Raw genomic sequence first — 20,882 nt, 5'->3', positions numbered from 1 at the left:
TACCCAGCAATCCCCACAGGGCGCGCTTGTCTGGGTGCCCTGTTGAACCGGCAGCCTGAGACTTGAGAGGGCTGGACTTGAGACTGAACGAGACTTGGACAGTAGGCCAGCCCAGGGGATTGCAGGGACAGATCGTTTGGGACACCCAGTGGGATGAACAAAACCACGATTTCAAACTATCCCGAGCAGATGGTCTGAGACGCTCTGTGGGGGAGGGGCGCCCACCACTACCTAGGCAACCGGCCGCAACTGAGATACACGCCCACTGCTGACGCAGCCAGCCATTGCCGAGGCAACCCATCCCTACTGAGATACACGCCCACTGCTGATGCAGCCTGCCATTGCTGAGGCAACACGCTACAACGAAGAGACTCTGCCACAGGGCGTGGCGGAGACCACAGCAGAGCCTGCAGGAACAGGGCGAATCACACAACAGCAGGGCGGAGCCTCGGCAGCCAAACAGTGGCTAGTCTGCCTTCTAGCTGGGCAGGACACCTCATCGGACATCGAAAAATAAAGCCCGAACCCCCCAACACAGAGCATTTGAGAAAAAAAGGTTTTTTTTTAATGAGCTCTGTTGCAGCAGAATCAAACATAGCAGCCTAACAGCCCTGAATGAACAACAGAGCTCACAGCTCAGCAATTGAGCTCCAAAAAAGTATAGACTGTCTCCTCAAGCAGCTCCCTGACCCCTCTATATCCACAAGACTGACATTTGGCAGGCATCATCCTGGGACAAAGATAGCAGAAAAAGAAACGGGTAGCATCCCTCGCTGTGCCACAGCTGCTAGAGGTGCACCCCAGACAAGCAGGGCCTGGAGTGGACCTCAGCAGTCGTACAGCGAAGGGGCTAGGCTGGTAGAAGGAAAACCAAGTAACAGAAATACTTCATCATCAACAATCTGGGTGTCCACTCAGAGACCCAATCGAAAAGTCAGCAACTACGCAGACGACAAGCGGATAAACCCACAAAGATGGGAAGAAACCAGCGAAAAAAGGAGGAAAACACCGAAACCAGAACACCTCGCATCCTAGAAAGGACCAAAACTCCTCACCAGCAAGGGAGCAAAGCTGGACGGAGAATGACTGTGACGAAATGACGGAATTAGACTTCAGAAGGTGGATAATGAGAAACTTTTGTGAGCTAAAAGAACATGTATTAAATCAATGCAAAGAAACTAAGGAACTTAAAAAAAGATATGAGAAAATGATAACAAGAATGGATAACTTAGAGAGGAATATAAATGAATTAAAGGAGCTGAAAAACACAATATGAGAACTTCGCGAAGCATGCACAAGTTTCAATAGCCGAATTGACCAAGCAGAAGAAAGAATATCTGAAGTCGAAGACCAACTCAATGAAATAAAACGAGAAACCAAGATTAGAGAAAAAAGCGCAAAAAGGAATGAACAAAGTCTCCAAGAAATGTGGGACTATGTGAAAAGCCCTAATCTACGTTTGATAGGTGTACCAGAAGGGGACGAAGAGAATGAATCCAAGCTGGAAAATACTCTTCAGGACATCATCCAGGAAAACTTCCCCCACCTAGCAAGACAGGGCAACACTCAAATGCAGAAAATACAGAGAACAGCACAAAGATATTCTGCAAGAAGAGCAACCCCAAGGCACATAATCGTCAGATTCAACAAGGTTGAAATAAATGAGAAAATACTAAGGGCAGCCAGAGAGAAAGGTCGAGTTACCCACAAAGGGAAGCCCATCAGACTCATGGCAGATCTCTTGGCAGAAACACAACAAGCCAGAAGAGAGTGGGGGCCAATATTCAACATTCTTAAAGAAAAGAACTTTCAACCCAGAATTTCATATCCAGCCAAACTGAGCTTCAGAAGTGAAGGAAAATTAAAATCCTTTGCGAACAAGCAAGTACTCAGAGATTTTGTCACCACCAGGCCAGCTTTACAAGAGCTCCTAAAATAGGCACTACACACAGAAAGGAACAACCAGTACCAGCCATTCCAAAATCACACTAAAAGTTAAAGAGCATCAACATAATGAAGATTCTACAACAACTAACAGGCAAAACAACCACTTAGCATCAAAATGGCAGTATCAAATTCACACATAACAATATTAACCCTAAATGTAAATGGACTAAATGCACCAATCAAAAGACACAGACTGGCAAATTGGATAAAAATCCAAAACCCATCAGTGTGCTGTATCCAGGAAACCCATCTCACATGCAAGGATGCACAAAGGCTCAAAATAAAGGGATGGAGGAAGATTTACCAAGCAAATGGAGAGCAAAAAAAAAGCAGGAGTTGCAATTCTCATCTCTGATAAAATAGACTTTAAAGCAACAAAGATCAAAAGAGACAAAGAAGGCCATTACATACTGGTAAAAGGATCGATAAAACAAGAAGAGCTAACGATCCTAAACATATATGGACCCAATGCAGGAGCACCCAGATACATAAGGCAAGTTCTTAATGACTTTCAAAGAGACTTAGACTCCCACACAATAACAGTGGGAGACTTTAACACTCCACTGTCAATATTAGACAGATCAACCAGACAGAAAATCAACAAGGATATCCAGGGCTTGAACTCAGACCTGGAGCAAGCAAACCTGATAGACATTTACAGAACTCTCCACCCCAAATCCACAGAATATACATTCGTCTCAGCACCACATCACACCTACTCTAAAATTGACCACATAATTGGAAGTAAAGCACTGCTCAACAAATGCAAAACAACTGAAATCATAACAAACAGCCTCTCAGACCATAGTGCAATCAAGTTAGAACTCAGAATACAGAAACCAACCCAGAACAACACAGCTTCATGGAAACTGAACAACTGGCTCTTGAATGTTGACTGGGTAAACAATGAAATGAAGTCAGAAATAAAGAAGTTCTTCGAAACCAACGAGAATGAAGACACAACATGCCAGAATCTCTGGGACACATTTAAAGCAGTCTCTAGAGGAAAGTATATAGCAATAAGTGCCCATATGAGGAGAATGGAGAGATCCAAAATTGACACCCTATGTCAAAATTGAAAGAGCTAGAGGAGCAAGATAATAAAAACTCAAAACCCAGCAGAAGAAAAGAAATAACTAAGATCAGAGCTGAACTGAAGGAGATTGAGATACGAAAAACCCTTCAAAAAATCAATAAATCCAAGAGCTGGTTTTTTGAAAAGATCAACAAAATAGACAGACCACTAGCCAGACTGATAAAAAAGAAAAGAGAGAACAACCAAATAGATGCAATAAAAAACGATAAAGGGGAAATCACCACAGATTCCACATAAATTCAAACCATTATCAGAGAATATTACAAACAACTCTATGCACATAAACTAGTAAACCTGGAAGAAATGGATAAATTCCTGGACTCCTGTGTCCTCCCAAGCCTAAACCAGGAGGAAGCTGAAACTATGAATAGACCAATAACAAGGGCAGAAGTCGAGGCAGCAATTAAGAGCCTACCACACAAAAAAAGCCCAGGTTCAGACAGGTTCACAGCCGAATTCTACCAGACACACAAAGAGGAGCTGGTACCATTCCTTCTAAAACTATTTCAAACAATCCAAAAAGAGGGAATACTTCCCAAATCATTTTATGAGACCAACATCATCCTGATACCAAAACCCGGCAGAGACCCAACAAGAAAAGAAAACTTCAGGCCAATATCCATGATGAACATAGATGCAAAAATCTTCAATAAAATATTGGCAAGCCGAATGCAACAGCAAATCAAAAAACTTATTCACCATGATCAAGTAGGATTCATCCCGGGGATGCAAGGCTGGTTCAACATACGCAAGTTTATAAACGTAATTCACCACATAAACAGAACCAAAAACAAAAACCACATGATTATCTCAATTGATGCAGAGAAGGCATTTGACAAAATTCAATAGCCCTTTATGCTAAAAACCCTCAATAAACTCGGTATCGATGGAATATATCTCAAAGTAATAAAAGCTATTTATGACAAACCAACAGCCAATATCATACTGAATGGGCAAAAACTGGAAGCATTCCCTTTGAAATCCAGCACTAGACAAGGATGCCCTCTTTCACCACTCCTATTCAATATAGTTCTGGAAGTTCTAGCCAGAGCAATCAGGCAAGAAAAAGAAATAAAGGGTATTCAAATAGGAAAGGTGGAAGCCAAATTGTCTCTATTTGCAGACGACATGATAGTATACCTAAAAGACCCCATCACCTCAGCCCAAAAACTCCTGAAACTGATAAGCAACTTCAGCAAAGTCTCAGGATGTAAAATCAATGTGCAAAAATCACAAGCATTCGTCTACACCAATAACAGACTTAAAGAAAGCCAAATCAAGAATGAACTGCCATTCACAATTGCTACAAAAAGAATAAAATACCTTGGAATACAACTCACAAGGAACGTAAGGGACCTCTTCAAGGAGAACTACAAACCACTGCTCAACGAAATAAGAGAGGACACAAACAGATGGAGAAACATTCCATGTTCATGGTTAGGAAGAATTAATATCGTGAAAATGGCTATACTGCCCAAAGTAATTTACAGAATCAATGCTATCCCCATCAAGCTACCATTGACTTTCTTCACAGAACTGGAAAAAACCACCATGAACTTCATATGGAACCAAAAGAGAGCCCGCACAGCCAAGTCAATTCTAAGCAAAAAGAACACAGTGGGGGGCATCACACTACCGGATTTCAAACTATACTACAAGGCTACAGTAATCAAAACAGCATGGTACTGGTACCAAAACAGAGATATAGACCAATGGAACAAAACAGAGTCACCGGAGGCAACACAACATATCTACAACTATACAATCTTTGATAAACCTGACAAAAACCAGCAATGGGGAAAGGATTCCCTGTTTAACAAATGGTGTTGGGAAAACTGGCTAGCCATGTGCAGAAAGCAGAAACTGGACCCCTTCCTGACACCTTACACTAAAATTAACTCCAGATGGATTAAAGACTTAAACATAAGACCTGGCACCATAAAAACCCTAGAAGAAAATCTAGGCAAAACCATCCAGGACATAGGAGTAGGCAAGGACTTCATGAACAAAACACCAAAAGCATTGGCAACAAAAGCCAAAATAGACAAATGGGACCTAATCAAACTCCACAGCTTCTGCACGGCAAAAGAAACAGTCACTAGAGTGGATCGGCAACCAACAGAATGGGAAAAAATTTTTGCTGTTTACCCATCTGACAAAGGGCTGATATCCAGAATTTACAAAGAACTCAAATGGATTTACAGGAAAAAAACAAACAAGCCCATTCAAAAGTGGGCAAAGGATATGAACAGACACTTTATGAAAGAAGGCATATATGAGGCCAACAATCATATGAAAAAATGCTCATCGTCACTGGTCATCAGAGAGATGCAAATCAAAACCACACTGAGACACCATCTCACGCCAGTTAGAATGGCAATCATTAAAAAATCTGGAGACAACAGATGCTGGAGAGGATGTGGAGAAAAAGGAACACTTTTACACTGTTGGTGGGAGTGTAAATTAGTTCAACCATTGTGGAAGACAGTGTGGCGATTCCTCAAGGCCTTAGAAATAGAAATTCCATTTGACCCAGCAATCCCATTACTGGGTATATATCCAAAAGACTATAAATCGTTCTACTATAAGGACACATGTACACGAATGTTCATTGCAGCACTGTTTACAATAGCAAAGACCTGGAATCAACCCAAATGCCCATTGATAATAGACTGGATTGGAAAAATGTGGCACATATACACCATGGAATATTATGCAGCAATCAGAAATGATGAGTTCGTGTCGTTTGTAGGGACATGGATGAATCTGGAGAATGTCATCCTCAGCAAACTGACACAAGAACAGAAAATGAAACACCGCATATTCTCACTCATAGGCGGGTGATGAAAAATGAGAACACATGGACACAGAAAGGGGAGTACTAAACACTGGGGTCTATTGGGGGGAAAAGGGGAGGGTCAGTGGGAGGGGGAGGTGGGGAGGGATAGCCTGGGGAGAAATGCCAAATGTGGGTGAAGGGGAGAAGGAAAGAAAAGCACACTGCCATGTGTGTTCCTACGCAACTGTCTTACATGCTCTGCTCATGTACCCCAAAACCTAAAATCCAATAAAAAATTTAAAAAAAAAAGAATAGAAATTTACATTTAAGGGAACAAAAAAAAAAAAGGGGGGGATAAAAAGACAAGCCACAGATTGTGAGAAAATATTTGCAATCATATATGTAACGAAGGACTTGTATCCAGAGTATATAAAGAACTTTCAAACTTCAACAAGAAAGTAAACAACTCTATAAAAAATGGGCAAAATCCATCAATGGATAAAGAAAATGTGGCACATATACACCATGGAATATTATACAGCCATATAAAAGGATGAGTTCATGTCCTTTGTAGGGACATGGTTGAATCTGAAAACCATCATTCTCAGCAAATTGACACAAGAACAGAAAACCAAACACCGCATGTTCTCACTTATAGGTGGGTATTGAACAATGAGAACATATGGACACTGGGAGGGGAATATCACACACAGGGGTCTGTTGGGGGCTGGGGGGCTAGGGGAGGGACAGTGGGGGGTGGGGTATTGGGGGGTTGGGGAGGGATAACACTGGGAGAAATGCCTGATGTAGGTGATGGGGGGATGGAGGCAGCAAGCCACCATGGCATGTGTGTACCTATGCAACAGTCCTGCAAGCTCTGCACATGTACCCCAGAACTTAAAGTACAATAAGAAAAAAAAGATACATTATTTAAAAAATGGGCAAAATACTTGAACATATGTACAAAGAACAAAGAAAGTATATGATGGCAAATAAGCATATGAAGAGACATTCAATGTTATTTGTAATTAGGAAAATAAAAGTTAAAACCGCGATGAACTATCATGCATATCAATTAGAATAGCTACAATTAAGAGAAAACAAACCTGACAACATTAAGTGTGTGCTGGCACGGATGCAGAGCCACTGGGACTCTTTGATGTTCTTGTTAAGAATGCACAATGGTATAACCACTTTGGAAAGTAGTTTGGCAGTTTCTTATAAAATTAAACATATGCTTATTATATAAACCAGCAATCCTAACCCTTGGTATTTACTCAAGTGATTGAAAACTTGTGTTCACTTAGGAACCCATACATGAATATTTATAACAGCTCTACACATAAATACTCAAACTGGACACAACTGAGATGTTCTTCAACAGCTGAGCAGAAATGATACATCCATAAAATGAAATACTATTCATCTTTAAAAAGGAACAAGTATTGATTACACAACATCATGATGAATCTTAAATCCATTTTGCTAAGTGAAAGAATCCAGACCCAAAAGGTTCATATTTTACTATTACACAAGATATTTTAGAAAAGGCAAAACTACAGCTATGGAAAACGCATTGCCAGAGGTTGGGTCTTTGAGTTGGGTTTGACTGCAAGGGAGCAGCATTGTGGCTGATGGAACTGCTTTATGTGGTACTGTACTGGTGGCTACAAAACTCTATGTATTTGTCAAAACCCATAGATCTGTATGCCATAACATGTAAATTTTGCTGTGTACAAATTAAGAACAAAATTAGGATACTGAGGAACCCAAGATGTAATGCAGAATATGACAAATGAATCTAACTGCATTGCACATGTATAACATAACCTCACTGAAGAGGATGAGGAAGAAGGGAGCTGATCTAAGTAACTTTGGAATCCTGTAAGGCCAAAGACAAAAAGAACTATACACAGACACTGTACTTTACATGATTAATTTGTCCTTCACAGGGATATGTGTTAGCAATTCTGAAACTATTTTACATGTATACTAGGAATGAACGAATAAGCAAATATATTATTGATAATAAGACTGAGGTGTCTGACTGAAAAAGAAGTTAGTAATAAGCAAAGCAGAATGATGGAATGAATGAATCCATGGTGTTTGATTAGAGTCAGAGGTATCAGTATTAACACATGTTTATACATACATACACACACACACATAAAATATGTATATATATAAACACACATACACTCACACATATACACTGATAGATACAGAAATATAGGTGTGTATTTATCATAAATATAGATACATATGTTTTCTATCTCTGTGTACTGAGATAGCCTAAAAGCAGTGACATCCCAGTAGCAGTGAGCACATCAAGTTCCCAGATCTTGGTCTCTAAATGCTATTATTTAATAAAAGGAGGCAGGATTCCCTGGAAACATGGACTCCAGGACTGGGTAGGAAAACTACAAGATGAGCCTGGAGCATCTTCTGGTGCTAGAAAGTAAGAAAGTTCTAAACAACAACAACAATGGCAATGTGCAGAGTACAGGAACTAACCTGAAAAAGCTCTTAGTGGCCAAAGCTGGAACAATTTGGGTAAGAAAAAAAATAAGTAAGGATATATTGGGTTATAACTCGAATAATAAAATAACTGTCCATGAGTCTGTGTTGATAAAAATAAAAGTTGAATAAATTGATTATTTGATGGGGATAAAGGACGACTCTTCCTTACAGAAGAATTCCAATGAACAAATAGAGAGGAATGAGGGAAATAGAAAATCACCCTTAGAACACTGCAGTCATAGTTGCTGCAGACAGTTCACCTGATAGCTGTTAAACTAATGGGTATAAGCTTGAGAAACATGACATTTTCATAGTCTCAAAGTATTTGAGACTCCCAATATTTATCAATTACAAAGGGAAAAATAGTAACTTCATAGTGGAAAAACCTAGCAGATACCACCTTAACCAAGGTATAATATGGGGTCTCACCAAGTTGCTCAGGCTGGTCTCAAACTCCTGGGCTCAAGCAATACTCCTGCCTCAGCCTCCCAAAGTTCTGGGATTACAGATGTGAGCCACCTCACCCAGCCAACAGGATGTATTAACAGCATGTCTCCTTTCCTCAGTTTGATACATTGAGAAGGGGGCATTATTTCTGTGTCATTCTTGCCAAAACTCCATAATCCCAGTTTGTTATAAAAAAAAAAATCAGACAAACCCAAATTGAGGGACTGTCTACAAAATATCTGTCAAGTACTCTTCAAAAGTGTCAAGCGTAAGAAAGTCAAGGAAAAACTGAGGAATAGTAACAGATCAGAGGAGACCAAGGAGAAATGACAACTAAATGCAATGTGGGATCCTGAGCTGAATCCTGGAATGAAAAAGGACATCAGTGGAAAAACTGGTAACATTAGAGAAAAATCTGTGTGTTAGTTAATATTATTGTACCAATCTCAATTTCCTAGTTTTGATAATTGTACTATGGTTATGTAAGATGTTTCTGTTAGTGAAAGCTGGGTAAAGGGTATATGGGAACTTGTACAATCTTTACAAGTCCTCTGTAAGTCTAAAATTATTCCAAAAGAAAGAGAAAAAAGTAGGGAGAGCATTTGATGAAATAGCCCTGGAGGAAAGAAATGAAGAATCCTCTGTGCTGTAAAGGACACTAGGCTGTGAGTGAGACTTGTAGAAGAACATTTTACATCCCCTCTGGACACTTCTGTAACCCACCGTAATCTTTGGACTATAATTTGAGAATTATTGTAATAGGTTCATCTGACTCAACTCATTTGAAGAATCATATTTTTAGGGATATTCTTTAACTCTTTCTTAAAGATTGCTTTAAAAAACAATACATGCTTATACAAGCCATTTTAAAAAGATAATTCTTTTATCCTTCTAAGAGAGGTATGTTTTTTTCTCCTTGCTTTTATGGACTGTGATCATTGGGAAGAAGGGGTGCAAATTGGTGGTCCATCTTCTGATTCTAGTTGTTTTTAGCTACACAACTTTCAGTTTTTCTTGTTTAAAAAGTAGATATGTAGAGAGGCGTGAAAACTCCAGTTCTTTTTTGCTTATACTAAGCTACTTTACACACTTATGTTGCTTTGCCCTGAAGGCACATGTGTTTTTTACCCCAGGTGAATGTAATAAATTATGTGTGATTTGGAGTGTTTATTCACTGTCTTCTCTAGTCATAGCTCTTTTCCAGTCTCACAAAAATTTCAAATCCTGTTCCTATGGTTCCTTAGATTCCTCTCTGGAGTTGTGGCCTTAGATTTGCTTTTTAATAACTTTTCTATGTTTGTCTTGCAGCATTTTTGGGTAGACTACAGGTTGCCACAAGAGAACTCCACCCCACCCCTAAAACACACACATAGAGTTTGTTTAGCCAGAATCCACAAACTGACCAGAAGCCAGGTGGCCTGTCTCAGCACAGGATTGGTGGCTCCCAAGGGTACCCATTTGGGAGATGTGAAATGGGTACTCAAAGGAGGATCTCACCAGATTAGAGAAACTCATTTGTGCTATACCACACTCCTTTTGTACTAGAAGCTTGCAAGACTGAGGGATATTCTCCAATCACTTTGCTTAATACTTCTAGAAGTGAATTCTTGGCAACATCAGACCCCTAGTTCTTGGACCCAAACAACACGACAAAACTACACCCTCATCTGAGATAGAAAGCAGAGCCAGACTCCAGGAGCTGGTAGCTGAACAGAATCTCTACCTCCAACTTTCTAGTGTGCTAGAAAGCTCCTGTCTGTGTGGTCCTTCTATTCCTTTTCTTGTTCTGAGTTTAGCCAGTTTTGTTTGTGTTATGCTTTTAATAGACTGCATCGATGGACATGGCTTTTAGACTCCTTCATTTGCTAGAATATCTCTATATCACATTTGGTTGGGATCAGGACCTGTTAATGTTTCATAGGACCATGGATTTTTAAAGCTGAAACTCACAGTGGCTTATCGCTAGGGTTATCAGAATTAGCCATGGAGCCTTAAAGATATACATATGCCAAGACCCTCCTGTAGCAACTTGGAAGCATCCATATTTTTCCTAAAACTCCATAGGGTTTTTGATATACAATCTCAAATAGGACCCACAGGCTGTAAGAAACTTTAGCTAACATATTTTTAAAATTTCTCTTAATACTCTTTTTTTGGTCACAAACTTATGACTATTCCACTTAAGGCACTAATTCTAAACAGAGTCGGGGGTTTTACAATCCTGTAAACATTCCTGCTGGAGAGTCAGTATGCCTCTTGGTGACATTCTCCACCTGCCACACAGAGCTCAGGTCCCTGACGGGCCTCGTCTTGTCTTAGGTGTAGAGGTGGTAGAAGAAAGGTCAAGAACAAATGTGCCAGGTTTTGTTTGGTTGGTGTGTATGTGTGTCTCTCTGTCTGTGTGTCTGTGTGCATATGAGTGACTTTAGATCCTAAATGATTTACTTTTAGGTCACGAGAAACAAAAAGGGCACATTGGCCTTAACCAGTTTTTCTGCATGAGAAACCACTAAGACCCCCAAACAGGCTGAGAGCTTGTAAGAAGGGTATAGATCTTGAACTGCTTTTTGTTTTTTGAAACACCGTCTTAGGGTGTTACTCCCCCCTAACCAATGAAAGCTTCTCTAAGAAGTTAGAAGAAAAGCATCATTCACCTCATTTGGCCCTCATCGAGAGCATCACATTAAGAGTCATCTGACCTTACCTCTGGGGGACAGGCCATGATTTTTGCCATGATTTGGTAACTATTTTCTACCTTAGTCATTATGTTTTCCATCTCAATTTTTGGCAGATGAAAGAACCTGAAGTTAGGGATTGGACAGACCTAGGGTTGAATCTCCAAGCTGATGTTTACTGGTTTGCCCTTGGACAGGAAACAGGCAGGAGTATTCATCATCTGGGGTGTGTGGCTGCCTTAGATGATAAGGATGATACATCTTCATTTTACATATAAGAAAGCAAAGACAGAAAAGTGGACTCAGATCCTACAGGGTTTGAACCCAGATGGTCTGATACTACTCAGAGCCTGCCCTCTCAGTCCTGCCATATAGCTCTGCAGTGGGCAAACAGGTCCTTCTAACTTCTGTCTCATAAGAGCCCAGCTTAGAGGTTTCTGAAAACACTGTTCAATGTCCTACAAGTGATGGTTTTAATTCTTAAGTTATGCTTTTGGAATATTTTCACCTTTGACTGTAAGCCTTGCAAGGAATGTCAATGACACATTTCTTTCTTTTCTTTTTTTTCAAGGGCAATATCTTGTATTTTTTAAATAAGCATTTGATTTTTGAACAGTTTTAGATTTACAGAAAAATATAAAGATGGTAGAAATCCCATATAGCCCACATTCAGTTCCCACTGTTATTCACATCTAATATTAATATGGTACATATGTATGTATGTATACATACATACCATATATATGTGTGTGTGTATATATATACGTATATATATATAATGTGTGTGTATATATATATGTATATGTGTGTGTGTGTGTGTGTGTGTATATACACACACACTTTTTGTTGAGACAGAGTCTTGCTCTGTCACCCAGGTTGGAGTACAATGGTGAGATCTCAGCTCATTGCAACCTCTGCCTCCTGGATTCAAGTATTTCTCCCTGTTTCTGCATCCCAAGTAGCTGGTATTTCAGGTGTGTACCACCACACCCAGGTAATATTTGTACTTTTAGTAGGGATGGGGTTTCACCATGTTGGTCAGGCTGGTCTCAAACTCCTGACCTCAGGTGATTAATATGGTATTTTTTTAATTAATGAACTGATTTTGGTACATTATTATTAAGTAAAGATTCATAGTTTATTTAGACCTATGCTTTTTACCTAATGTCCTGTTTTCTGTTCCAGGATCCCATCCAGAATAGCACATAACACTTAGTTGTCATGTCTCCTTAGGATCCTCTTAGGACAATACATTTTTCAGATGTCCAGACAGGGTAGGTGTACATGAACTTAAGCAAAGAGTGATTGCCTAGACTATGTTTTTATTAGTGTTTATGAGTAATGGTTTCCTGCCCCAAAAGAAGTATTTGTACTCACTGCTTCCCAAAATTAAAATTATTACCTTTAAAACAACTGAATGGATGAATGAAATATTTAATAAATGAGATCACAATGGAGAAAGTTCCCAGCACAATGACTGGAACATAGTAAGCTCTCCATAAGTGCTCATCTCCTTCCTTTCCTACTTCTACTTCATTTGGATCTTATTTTATCTGCTATTTCTTTCCCCTGCAAACTGACATCATAGCCTCCCCACTTCATTATAATTAATGTTGATCAGGTGTTTTGATGAGCACTGTTTAGCTTGAGTGCTACAAATAAAGTGCCTTTTGAAGAATGATGCAAAATTACAGAGAATAGAAGCTAGTTTGTGTGACAGAATTAGGTCCCAGATGTCAGGGTAAAATGAGGGGCTGATTCTAACAATATGAAACATAATAGGGCTAAATGTAAGGTCTTGTACTGGGGTCCGGGAAATTAACTGTGTGAGGGCAGGTCAGGGGAGGTGTGTGGGTTGGTAGCTGCAAATATTAAAAAGTACTACGGAGTTGAAAATGATAGTTGTATGGCTTATGGTACAGATTCATAGCTGTCACGAAGACCTAGAAGAACAATGGCTTAAATGAGCTAAACATTTATTTCCCCTCACAGATTGAGAGTAAACAGTATACAGTGAAATGGCAGCACCAGGGACAGGATCCTTCCATCTTGTTGCTCTGCACCCCTCATCCACATGGCTATGAGGTCCATATTTCAGCCAATGGCAAAAGGAAAAAGAAGGAAGGGAAGGCATGATCCTTTCCTTTAAGAGCATGGTTGGGAAATTATACATTTTACATCTGCTTACATCCCACTGGCTAGAACCTGTCCTCATGGCCACACCTCCCTAAGAGAGGCTGGGAAATGTAGTCTTTAGCTGGGTAGCCATGTTCCTAGCTAAGAATTTTATTACTAATTAAGGGAGAGGTGAATAGATACTGACAGAAACATTTGCAGCCTTACAGTTAAGATAATATGTACAGTCATGCAATTTGTTGCCAAAAAGTTTTGGGCAATATTCTATTGCATTGATAGAAGAACAGTAAGTATCTTCCAAAATAGGAGTTGGCAAGCTTTTGCTGAAAAGGACCAAACAGTGAATACAGGTGACCCTTGAACCACATGAGCTTGAACTTTATAGGTCCACTATATGCAGATTTCCTCATACCTCTGCCACCCCTGAGATAGCAAGACCAGCTCTTCCTCTTCTTCCTCCTCCTCAGCCTACTCAGTGTGAAGACCACAAGGATGAAGACCTTTATGATGATTCACTTCCACTTAATAAACAGTAAATATGTTTTCTATTACAATTTTTCTTAATATTTTATTTTCTCTAGCTTACTTAATTGTAAGTATGTAATATATAATACATATAATGTACAAAATACATGTTGACTGCTTGTGGTATCACTAAGACTTCCAGTCAGCAGTAGGCTATTAGCAGTTAAGTTTTGGGGGAGTCAAAAATTATACATGAAATTTTGACTGCATGAGAGATCAGTGCCCCAAACCCTGAGTTGTTCAGGGTCAGTTGTATTTTAGGCTTTGCAAGCCATGTATAGTCTCTATCACAAATTCTTTTCTGTTTTTTTTTGTTGTTGTTGTTTGTTTGTTTATTTAAAATGTAAAACCCCTTCTTAACTCCCAGGCTGCAAAAATTAGGCTGTATCAGGGGTTGTAGTTGGCAGACCCTTGTTCTAGAACAAGCATGGTGGTGAGTCTGGAGTCACATCTCAAGGTGTCCAGGTTAGGGAAGGGACTCCAGGTGAATTTCTAAGAACAATGATGATTGGAGGCATTGTTTACTTTTAGCTTAGAGAAACTCAGACTCTTAACGACCTGATCAAAGGCTTCAGATATTTAAGGAACAGTCAGGTGGTTTGGAGATACCCTTGTTTTGTATGGAACCAAAGGGAAGAACGAGAATCAGTGAGAAAAAGCTCTGGATCACAGACTGCAGCTGCATGAGGACTTTCTCATGATCACTTGTCATTTATGGAACCCTTATTCTCAGGCACTATTCTAAGCACTCTATATAGATGGTCTCACTTTTTTTTCAACAATCTCTGTGGGTAGGTGCCTTTCTTACCTCTACTTAATAGATGAGAAAAAGTCAGCAATAGAAGGTTATACCACCTGCCCAAGGACATTTTGCTACTAAGTGGTAGGGCCATAACAACTCCAACTCTCTACCACCTCCTTGCATGTGACTTATGAGGTAAGATGTATAAATAAATAATTTAGCAATCCCAGACACATAGTAAGTATTGTTGTTGGCAATAACAATAATAATGATAGTCCCTAGGAAGTTCTATGTTTCTCATCATGATGGTTGTAGTTTTCCATGGCTGCCATAACAAATGAACAGAAACTTGGTTATTTAAAACAACCCATTTCTCTGCTTACAGTTTTAGAGGCCAGAAATCCAAAATCAAGGTGTTGGTAGGGCTACACTCCCTCCAGAAGCTCAGGGGAGAGTCCATTCCTACCTCTTTTGGCTTCTGGTGGCCTCTGGCATTCCTTGGCTTGTGGCTGCATCACTCCAATCTCAGCCTCTGTGGTGACGTTGCCCTCTAGCCCACCTCTTGCCTCGGTCCTATAAGGATACTTGTGGTTTCAATTAGGGCTCTCCTGGATAATCCAGGGTCTCTCTTCATCTCAAGATCATTAACATAATCACATCTTTTGCCATATAAGGTGAAATTCACTTTTTCCAGGGATTGGGAGGTAGATATCTTTGGGGGCCAGTAATTTGCCTATCACAGTGGTATCTAAGCATAGACTGGATGACCACATGCGTTTCTTTCCACTATTAGGAAAAAAAACTTCATAGAATTCTATGATTTACAGTATTGGTCAATCATAACATCAGTCTTTTCCTTGTGGAATTTTTAAATATGTGAAATAGAATATTTGGTTTTTTTAAAGCCTTATTTTATTCATTTATTTTTATAAATGGAGTTTCGCTCTTGTTACCCAGACTGGAGTGCAATGGCGCGATCTCGGCTCACCGCAACCTCCGCCTCCTGGGTTCAGGCAATTCTCCTGCCTCAGCCTCCTGGGTAGCTGGGATTACAGGCACGCGACACCATGCCCAGCTGATTTTTTGTATCTTTAGTAGAGACGGGGTTTCACCATTTTGACCAGGATGGTCTCAATCACTTGACCTCGTGATCCACCCACCTCGGCCTCCCAAAGTGCTGGGATTACAGGCTTGAGCCACCACGCCCGGCCCTTATTTTATTTTTAATTGACAGATAACACTTGTACATATTTATGGGGTAAAATGTGATGTATCAATACATGCATAGTATACATTATGGAATGACCAAATCTAGCCATGGAATGACCAAATCTAGCCAGTTAGCATATTAATCACCTTAGATATTTATCCATTTTTTGTGGTGAGAACATTTTAAACCCTCTCTTTTAACTATTAGGAAATATACAGTCACCATGCTGTACAATAGGGCACCAGAACTTACTCTTCCTAAATAACTGAAACATTGTTCCCACTGGCCAGTGTCTCTTCCTTTCCTTCCTCCCACCCACCTCCTCCAGCCTCTGGTACCACCATTCTACTCTCTACTCCTGTGAGTTTGACTTTTTGAGATTCCACCTGTAAGTAAGCTCACATGGTACTTGTTTATCTGTGCCTGGCCTATTTCACTTAACATAATGTCCTCTAGATTTATCCATGTTTTTATAAATGGCAGAATCTCCTATGTGAAAATAGAATATATTTTTTTGAATAAGATATAAGTTAGAGGTAAAACTTACCTTTTTTTCAAATACATAGCCACAGTCTGACACTATTTATTGAATAACACATTCTTTCCTCCACTGATTTAAAATTCAGCTTTTATTACTTAACTACCATGTAGTAACCATTATAGCTAAATTTGTTTCTTGACTTCCATCAGTTCACTTTGTAGGTTTCTGCATTTGTACTGTGCCATTTTGTTTACAGTAGCATTAAAGTCTATATTTCTAACTAACGAATTGTCCTTTATTATTCCTTGTCAATTTTTTTGGTCAATGACTCTTTTACTGTTTTTGTTTTGTCATTGTCTATTGCAACTTAAAAAATCCTTATTATCATTTTAATGTGGTCTTGGGAAGAAGAGAAAATAGATGGAATTATTAGCCTGCCATCCATAACAATCCTCTCACTCTCTTTCTTTCTTTTTTTTTTTTGTTAAAATTATATGGAAGTTTGATTCCAGACCACATGTATGTAAGAAATAGATATAGATATGAATTCAAATCTGGAATAAGTGTACATATACTCTTATCTTTCAAGACTTCTAACAATTAAATTTTACAATTATATTTTCAATTATTTTTATATTTAACCACATTTTAAAAATTATATTTTAAGTTCTGGGGTACATGTGCAGATTGTGCAGGTTTGTTACATAGGTATACATGTGCCATGGTGGTGGTTTGCTACATCTATCACCCCGTCATCTACATTAGGTATTTCTCCTAATGCTATCCTTCCCCAATCCCCTGACCCCCAGCTATTTCCTCCCCTAGCCCCCTACGCCCCAGGCCCTGGCATGTGATGTTCCCCTCCCTGTGTCCATTTGTTCTCATTGTTCAACACCCACTTATGAGTAAGAACATGTGGTGTATGGTTTTCTGTTCTTGTGTCAGTTTGCTGAGAATGATGGTTTCCAGTTTCATCCATGTCCCTGCAAAGGACATGGACTCATCCTTTTTCATGGCTGCATAGTATTCCATGGTGTATATGTGCTACATTTTCTATACCCAGTCTTTTAACCACATATTTTATTGGCTTTATATATTACATCTTTTGCATAACATAGCTTCTCCTTTCTTGAATTCGTTATTCTGCCTTATTTTTCCTCAGCTAGAAGAGATCTTTAAGTAACCATAAATTTTTTTTAATAAAGGATGTTTGGGTGATATAATTTCTCTGTCTTTGAATATACCTTTCTTTTTCATAGCATAAGGGAAATCATAGTTTGGCAGCTGGTAGAAAAGTTGCAAAGTGTTCCCTTAGAATTCTACAAAAATTGTACCAGTGTCTTTTTTAGCATAGTGTTACAGATGAGAAGTATGGTATCAGTCTTATTTTCTTTCCTTTTAAGCAACCTGATTTTTCTCCCCTTTGAGGAAGCTTATCATTGTTTGTCTTTGTTCTTGGGGTATCAGACTACATCTGGAAGACTGTATTTTTTCAGTAATCCTGCTGTCTAGCATGGCATCTGATATATGGCCTAAAGTCTTGGATATTCTGGGTCTCTCTGTTATATCTTACGTTTTTCCTGATTATTTAAATCTCTTTTCATGTGTGTGTGTGCATGCGCACTCTTTTTGGGAGTGGCAGTGGCATTCCAAAAGGAGCTGATATCCTGCCCGTATTCAACCTTTGGCTTCTATTATATTTGGAACAAACCTCTCACTTTCCAGAGAAGCTGTGGAGCTATTTCTGTGTCCAGCCATTCTGTGTGGAGAAGATGACCATGTTCCTGATGTCCCTTAATTTGCTTTTAAACTTCTGCCCATGACTCTACTCCAATCCCAATTCTCTGAGTTTGGGATTTTCCAGGACGTTTTCTGGAAACTTGTACACTTACATCTTAGGGGTCTGTATTAGTCTGTTCTCATGTGACTAATAATGACATACCCCAAACCAGGCAATTCATAAAGGAAAAAAGCTTTAATGGACTCGCAGTTCCACATGGCTGGAGAGGTCTCACAATCATGGCAGAAGGTGAAGGAGGAGCAGAGGCATGTCTTACATGGTGGCAGGCAAGAGAGTGTGTGCAGGGGAGCTGCCCTTTATAAAACCGTCAGAAATCATGAGACTTATTCACTTCACTAGAACAGCGTGGGAAAAACCTGCCCCCATGATTCAATTATCATGTCTTTCCCACAGCATGTGGTGATTGTGGGAACTATAATTCAAGATGAGATTTGGGTGGGGACACAGCCAAACCATATCAGGGTCTTTGTAGAATCATGAACTTATCCATATTAGTTAGTTTTTCCTCCCATGTCCCATCTACTTTCTATCTTCTCCATATTCTTCAAAATCTCTGCTTTATTGATGGCATCTTTCCCTGGTTCCCAGCATTGTCCATGATGTTTTGGTCATGTAAATGGTTTTTGGAGGTGAGGAATGAAAGGGAGTAAATGTATAAGCCCAATCTACCATTCCCCAAACCAAAAGCCCTAGTGTGAAAATAGTGGAGGGGACTGACTCATATGGATAGCTGGACCAAATGACCTTCCAGCCTTGTCTAACTTTGGGAGGCTTTTCTTTAAAGCAGCATAATTAAAGGATTGAGGAACAAATTTTATGGAAAAGACCAGAGAGATAGAGTTTAGTTTACTCATGAGAACAGAATGAGGTGAGACTTCAATGGTGAGTCACATTAAGCCTGCTGAAGATACAGCAGGAGGGACTAAGGTTAAATTACAGCCAAAGTGATTCGTACTAGTCACTACAAAGATCATTTAACTCTTCAAAAGTTGCATGGCATCATAATACATGCAAAGCCAAGTTACAAAGCCTCATTTTCTAGAGCTGTTCTCTTTAAAGGTAAGAGGATAGACACGAATCACCTTCTGAATTACCTGACAGCCTTGTGACATGATTATACCCTGGTGCCTGGGATGTTAGATGGGAAATAAACAGCAGCATCTGGTAACCTCTCCTGTGGTAAAAAACAAAAATAATCTTGTTTTCACCCAGTCTTTCAGATTTTTTAATGCAAAGAGAGAATTTTTTTGTCAAAAACATGTTCTCCAAATCTGTAAACCTGATTGGGGACATCTTTTAGTTTATTTTCAAATGTGCTGGAAAAAATAGGAATGTCACTGAGACTCCTTCAACGTCCCCTCGCAGCCCCTATCTCCCCTGGCTGGGTAGAGGGAGAAGCAGGGGTTGGGGGCTGGATCAGGGAGAGATTGACAGGCTCTCTGTGGTAGCTCTTTGCCTTGTCACGGAGCCTCCTGGACTCAGGTCTATGGTGGCTGCGGGAGAGCCAGCTCCATGCTGTGTGGCTGGTGACATTTCCGGCTGTCGGGGCCCAGCCAATCAGTGATGGGCCCAGCTAGCTTGGGCGATGACACATGAAATATGATAATTTTCTGCTAAAGGGCCCTAGAAGAGGGGAAGGAAGAGTGTGTGTGTGTGGCTAGGAGGGGTTCACACTGGAGCGCCTACGACGAGGTGGGAGGGTGACAATGCACTTGCTTTCACGGTTTGCCCGCTAGGACTAGGCAAGGGAGGGAATGGGCTGCGATGCTGGAGCGGCTGTACGCGCGCCCCTGTGGCTCCCGAAGTGAGCCACTGCCACTGCGCCTAGGCGGGAACCAGTGGAGGTGCAGACATCGCCATGCTGGAGCTCTGGGGGCCAGGTAGGGGGGAGGGGGCGAAGGCATTTGCCTTCTTATCACATGTGAGCAAGGTTAGGACTCGTGTTTCTTCTCAGTGCTGCCTCTTTAAAAGCCAGAACAAAACTGCAGTAAACACCATCTGGGTGGCTGAAGTACTCGAAGAATAATTTTTTTTTCAAAAAAATTTAGGCTGGGGTTGTCTCTCCCGCTACCCCGTTTGTCTACCTCCATGTTCAACTTGGCCCTTAAAAGAAAAGTGAAAAACAAAACAACAACAGAACTCGGTAACAAAATCTTGAAGAAGGGCCTCAGTCTGAATCAAGACTCTAAGTTTCGGGTAGTAGTTTTGATTCCCGATTCCTGTTGGAATTAAATACGTGGCTCTGGATTATGTTTGAGTTTAGAAATAGTGCCAGAGCGATGCTTTGGTTTGTGGAACTGGTCCCCGAGACTGCAGAGGAAGGCAGGGCAGGGCAAGGGGTGCCCGTGGTGAGCTCTCAGGTACAGAGGCCCCACTTCCTTCAGCCACCTGGAGGCTCCCTGGCCCCTGATCCACTGCCAGAGACTGGTGAGGTGTGACATGCCTGCTGACAAGAGTGCCCTGCCTCTTCTGACCCGTGAATACCGGTGTTCAGAAGTGAAGGATCATAGTGTTTACATAACG

At 40.3% G+C, this 20,882-nt stretch overlaps 1 protein-coding gene across 4 annotated transcripts in view; it reads left to right on the top strand.

Annotated features, from left to right (window-relative positions):
• Positions 1-20,882, top strand: part of HIVEP3 (HIVEP zinc finger 3) — a 536,372-nt gene that overhangs the window by 110,325 nt on the left and 405,165 nt on the right. Inside the window, exon 2 of one of the 4 annotated variants that reach the window (XM_078331408.1) lies at positions 12,340-20,239. The exons of the other annotated variants lie outside the window; for them this stretch is intronic. The gene's annotated coding sequence lies outside the window, so the exon portion shown is untranslated. The remainder of the gene's footprint in view (positions 1-12,339; positions 20,240-20,882) is intronic. 4 annotated transcript variants of the gene reach the window in all.

The sequence above is a fragment of the Callithrix jacchus genome, chromosome 7 (assembly GCF_049354715.1).
Source record: "Callithrix jacchus isolate 240 chromosome 7, calJac240_pri, whole genome shotgun sequence".
NCBI lineage: Eukaryota > Metazoa > Chordata > Mammalia > Primates > Cebidae > Callithrix > Callithrix jacchus.
This window is presented reverse-complemented; position numbering and strand designations above follow the sequence as displayed.